The sequence below is a fragment of the Aegilops tauschii genome, chromosome 3 (genome assembly GCF_002575655.3).
Source record: "Aegilops tauschii subsp. strangulata cultivar AL8/78 chromosome 3, Aet v6.0, whole genome shotgun sequence".
Classification (NCBI taxonomy): Eukaryota; Viridiplantae; Streptophyta; class Magnoliopsida; order Poales; family Poaceae; genus Aegilops; species Aegilops tauschii.
The window spans coordinates 515205919-515211758 of record NC_053037.3 but is presented as its reverse complement, the minus strand read 5'-3'; the positions used below and the strand labels follow the sequence as shown (position 1 = coordinate 515211758).

The window sequence follows — 5840 nt, the reverse complement described above, 5'->3', positions numbered from 1 at the left end:
AAATTCACGGCCCGCGCTTATATCTTGCAAACAATCACTAGCTTCATGGCAATCAGATAAATTAGGGTGGCGGAGCTACGTTGTAGCCAGGGGGCCGATGCCCCCTCCCCACCCTCCCAACTGGTTTGTAAGTCTTGGTTTCATGGCCCTACAATTAGCATAATTTACCAAAATTCGGAAGAAAAAATGTCTACATCATACTAATGATGTACTGTAGTAAACAGTGAGAATAGCCATGGTAACTCATTGACTCTTGAATGCTTCAACCCAATAGATCATCACAATTTCTACATCATACTAATAAACACAACATGCTCAAACTTCATAGACATATCCAGCAGTAATCTTGAATGTATGTCAACACTCAGGCTCAGACTTGATCAATCTCATCAGCAATCTCATGTCTAGTTGTAGCCGAAGCTACCAGGCAACGTAGGAACCTCATGAGTTGAATGAGAAGTAATTGTGCAACATATATAAACATGACATGAGCATTGCAAAAAAAAAACCATGACATGAGACTGAGTGCATTACTTCAGGCGGGTTCTTCACTAAGAAGTACGCCCCAGTAGCCCTGGACTCCTACGAGACCACAATCGCAATTCCATGGCTCTCCTTACGAAGCACCAGATTATAACAAGCATAGGGGCAAAATTACTGTTAATGATGCTTGAAAAAAAAGATAGTCATGTGAGAGGGAGTAAAAAGCATAAAACCACCACAATCACATAAAACCATCAGTTTTTTAATGACAAAAACCACCGAAAGCAAAGCTAAACTTTGACATATATGAGTAGCACTAAACTAGCAATAAAAAAGTCATTTCTGACCCATGAAGCCCACCCGTCGGAGCTGAGTTGACAAAAGAAAATTCGCCATGCGGGCATGTTGACTGGTCTTTTCCCTCTTCCTCCTTTGTCTTTCTTTGGCACTACAACAAGCACTGAACGTGCATTAGAGAGAGCAGCCGGCCGCGACGCACTCGAGTGGCGGGCGGGAGCAGAGCTCGACGGGGAGCTCGCAAGGGGCGCCGACGACGGCCGAGACGTGTTCGAGCCCGCGTCATCGAGTTTGTGGGCAACGGATCCCGGGACTCCTCCATCCTCCGCAAGCTCGTCTCAGCCGAGGCGCCCAAGGCACTGTGATGCTCGCAGGCCCGGCCCTGGGGGGGCAGGGGGTGGCCGCCCCAGGCCTCTCAAATCCAGGGGCCCCCTCCCAGATATGCTGTATGCTGGTGGCCCATCGGCCCATAACTTCTCCTGGGATGAAATTAGCCCAAGCAAAGGAAAGACGTAGCAACATAGGAAAGTACACCAGACGCATCCAATCATGTCGTCCAATCGGTACGATCGTGACTCCTGAGACGTGAGATCGCATCGCTAATTCACTACCCTATTCTCTATTTCCCCGTCACGAACTCTCGATCACAAGTCTCTGGCCGCCGGCTTTCTTTATAGAACACTGGGCATGATGACGCTTCCTCTGGAACTCACCTCTTCCTCATCGGCACCTACGACGACAGTGTCCGTCGAGGCAGAAACGGCGTGGACCAAAACAATAGCCATGCCGGAAGAGGAGGCAAGCTATCGTGCTAGCGCCATGGACGGTCCGAGCCGAGCCGCTTCCCTCGCTGCAATCCGCTCATCCCCGCCTTCTCTGAAAGGCGGCGTCTAAGAGGACGCACATCCACCACTCCTCTCTGACCGCTCCGACGGACCAGGCCCTGGGCTGCGACGAGCAAGATCCGTCGGGCCTGGGCGTCTCAATGGAAGAAGAACCATCCGCGGGAGACGGGGGGAAGTCGTCTGGGTGGGGCTCCTCTTCTCGCGGCTTCGACGGGACGAGGGATCCACCTTGCGTGGCTACATATCAAGGATGTCCTCATCCTCTTCGCCGGTGGTGATTGGAACCTCCTTGAGCTTCAGAGTGGGAGCGATTTGGGCCTCTTCGACACCCGCCGATCGGCGGTGCGGGCGGACTTCTGCGGCGAGGCCGACGTCAGAATTCAGTGCTTCACACGGTCATCCAAAGTGAAAGCATAGAACTGCATAAATTTCCCACACAAATTCAGAGCGTAAGTAGAGCAGAATATTACGTCTCGAGACAAACACATCACTTCTAAATGTAACAACCAAGCATATTAACAAACTAATACGAGAAACATTCTCAGTGCCCAATAACATGACTAATTAACTGAATGTTCAGTTCTTTCAATCTTGTGAAATCAGAACAACCCACCTAGAGAAGTCCTTGCAGAAAAGGAAAGTCCACCCACCTAGCAACCTCGACAAATACCGCCCCATCACTGTCCATCAGAATTCTTAATCACCTTTTCACTCATGCCTATTCAGAAAATATTAGTACCCGTGAATGTCAGGTCATACAAATTCTTAATGTATAATGTACCCATCAAATTTGCAATGGGCACATGCTTGCAAATCAATTTCTCAAATTTACAGTATTAACCACACAGAATTGTTGTTCGATGTCGCCCCCATCAGTGATGAGGCATTTGTTAGAAAGTGAAGTTATTAACACCCTGATGAACAGAGCATTGTGTTATAATACACGAATACAATAAAATAAACAAATAAATAAATGTGATAGCAGTATAGCATGGTTTTCCTAGAAACAGGAGTGTGACATCTCAAAATTTCAGCTTACAAGTTACAACAGAATAATCCGTGTATCAGACATTCGAGTATTATCACACAATTTAAATCAACGAGTATCTAATTCATAGAAGATGTTAGAAGATATTACAAACCTCATCTACTCCATTATCAAGAAGTTCAGATATAGCTGCACATGAAGAGAGAAGTTATTAGATAAATATTTTACATGGTGGCATAAGTATCTTGAACACCAAACATAAAGAAGAGAAGTCATGAGAGTACCACACCGTCTAGTTTTTCTACCTTCTTATCCAGCAAACATTCCAATATTAATCATTTGATTTCTACTCAATGGTCAAACTATAATCTTCCCCAAATAGAAATAGCAAGGGAGAAATGGATAACATGTGTTTTTAGTATTAGTGCTACAAAGATACTCAGATAAACCAGCAAGCAATTCATCTTGTCCCCACTCAGACCAAATATCGTAACAAACCAGCAAGGAATTCATCATATCTCCCATCAGGTCAAATATTGTAACAAACCAGCAAGCAATGTATCTTGTAGTTACCTGGTACCCTTTGTTCTGACAAACTGAAAACTATCAAACAATTACATCTCCACCAAACTAAACCAAATCGGAGAATGGATTGGCAAGGGCGCCAAACCTCTGAACGCCAACTTGTGGGAGGTCAGGTTGATGCGGAGGAACCTGGGATGCACGCAGGCGCGGTCGAAGTCCCCTGTCTGCAGCGCATATGAGACCGGGCAAAAAAATGGAGTTGGGATTTCGCGAAAACCAGGGAGGATGGGGATCGAAGAGACGAACCGTGGAACTCGTGGATGGGGACGGAGGGGGCCTCGTTAGTGCCGGCCTTCCAGAAGCTACGACAACCAGGGGATCGACCACTGCCGCCAACACCGGCTGTGCCGCCGGTCATCACCACGCGGCGCAGACAAGGTACGGTGGAGACGAGACAGCATGAGAAGGCGGCAATTGTTCTCCCCCTCCCGCTCAGTTCGATCTAGACGACGAGAGTGCCATGTCGCCCAGGCCGCCGCCTCCGTGCAGGTTGGCAGCAGCGGCTGTGGGGTAGGTCGCCGGTGATGGCGGCGGACGAGGGAGAGGGAAAAGTTGAGGACTCGCTAGGCTAGGGCTGGGCGATCCGTTTCTTTTTTTGTCTCGCCGTACAAAGCGCCCACTGGCGAGCGCGAATCTTTCTCACGATTGGCTGCCAGGCACAGTACCCCTGTGATGACGTGGACGTCACGAGAGAGCGCCCTTGCGCGACACGTAATGGGTTCGATTAGGTTAGCCTACTGCCATCATCAGTGCCGGGATTAGTACAAGTTTTCTAATGCATCCACGTAGTATGTGCATGAGGTCGATCAACCGTCAATTCACGACCACGAGAAATTTGAAAACGGCGATGTAAAATCGCACGTACTTCCTCCATCTAAAAAAGGTTGTCTCAAGTTTGTCCCTCAAATAAATGTATAAGCATTTTTGGACGGATGGAGTACGTGTTACATGGACTCGGTACACTGATGATAGATGGTTGTGGCCAGTTGAAACGTGGAGTTAGTCTAGCTGTGGCATAAGGGAGGTGCGTGCAGCACATGTGGTGCGAATGGACGATGTGACAGGGTACGGTTGAGTGAGTCAATGAAGTGATTAGCAAGGATGCCAAAACTGTGGTAGGGAAGGAAACGGATTGACGGGCCGAATAATCATGGTTTGATTGCCACCAATGAAAGCTACTCCATATTTTTATATCTCTATCTATTCTTAATAGACGAGTTGGTTGAATAGTCCCGGTTTATTTTCGTCCGGTTTATTTTCGTCTGGTTTATTTTCGTCTCACCTCCCACCACCCCTTCCATGCTAAAACCGAACCACGTCTGATACTCCTTCCATTTATTCGTAATGTATTTATGTGAAAAAATCAATTATGATTAATCTCTAATCAATCTCTGAAAAATCAAATCTAAATTAATCAACTATACCATAAGTTCCTCAATCACATTAATTAATATTTCAATACGTCTCAAAAATTACATTAATTAACGTTACCATACCTTGTCTAAAATATTAATTAATGTGATTGAGGAACTTATGGTATAGTTGATTAATTTAGATTTGATTTTTCAGAGATAGATTAGAGATTCTTCGGTACACACGTAAAAAGGGAAGAAAAGAAAAAGAAAAACAAACCACGAAAAGGAAACATATGCATGGACGTCAATCCCCTTCATCTCTCCCGCTCTCTTTCCTTTCCTAGGATGTAGCCGCCGATTTTCTTTCTTGCTCATGTTCTCCTTAAAGAGGTGGACATTGAGAGGCAACGAGCATGGTAGGCCTCAGATCGCGGATCCTCTGACCTTGCAGTCCTTCTCCGATGTCGTCCCTGCATAATCCAACGCCCTCCTCCTCCCAGTGCCGCACCTGCGTCATTGGAGGTTGTGTGCGAGCTGGCCGCCGTCCCCGAGTATCTTCAACAGGTTGTGTGCTGCTCCCAGATAACAAAATTCGTGGAAGAGTTACAGAGAAGTGAGGGTTGGGGAGAACTAGCGTCGCGCCGTCGCCGATCTGCTGGATGACATGCACCACGGCCATGCCATCGAGCCACCATAGCCGCTCCTTCCAGTAGGCAATGAGGTTTGGTCGACGGCAGGGGTAACAGTTGTGCGTGCGTGCTTGCTGTTATTCTCGAGGTGGATAGGTCATGCCATGAACCCTCCTCCACGCATGGCGCAACTTCTTCCGATCTCGCCCGTCCTCGAATCCCTGCTGGCAGGTGATGCCGCTTCCTTACCTCACCGAGTCAAAACTGAAGGCATCCACTTCTTGTGGTAAGAACCGATCTCATGTATTGCCATTTTTATAAGTTTCTTGATGCAAATCATAGCAATAATATTGTGTTCTTCCTATTTGTTTGATTAGTTCCAAAACAGAAGCAATTCTATCGTGACGATTTCAAATGTTTCTTGTAGAAATTTAGCATAGTACTAAAGCAACTGAATGATGGACAACTGCGGGCTAATTCTAAAATAAAAGCAATGGTGAATTTTTTCGTTAAACTGTAATCGATAAAACACCATTTTGTATATTATTTAACTATTGGGTATGCTAATCTTTGGGTTCATTGGATGTGAATAATGGACCTGGTATGATTGGTGCTTGTACAATTACGTAATAGGAGTAGCAGCATTATACATCTTTCG

At 46.4% G+C, this 5840-nt stretch overlaps 1 long non-coding RNA gene across 1 annotated transcript; it reads right to left on the bottom strand.

The window, feature by feature from the left end:
• Positions 1-701: 701 nt before the first annotated feature.
• Positions 702-3826, bottom strand: LOC109772760 (uncharacterized). Its single transcript, XR_002235171.4, has 5 exons — positions 3445-3826; positions 3284-3362; positions 2768-2802; positions 2239-2343; positions 702-2044 (listed from the first exon to the last, which is right to left on the bottom strand). It is a non-coding gene; the product is annotated as an uncharacterized lncRNA (long non-coding RNA).
• Between the last annotated feature and the right edge of the window lie 2014 nt (positions 3827-5840).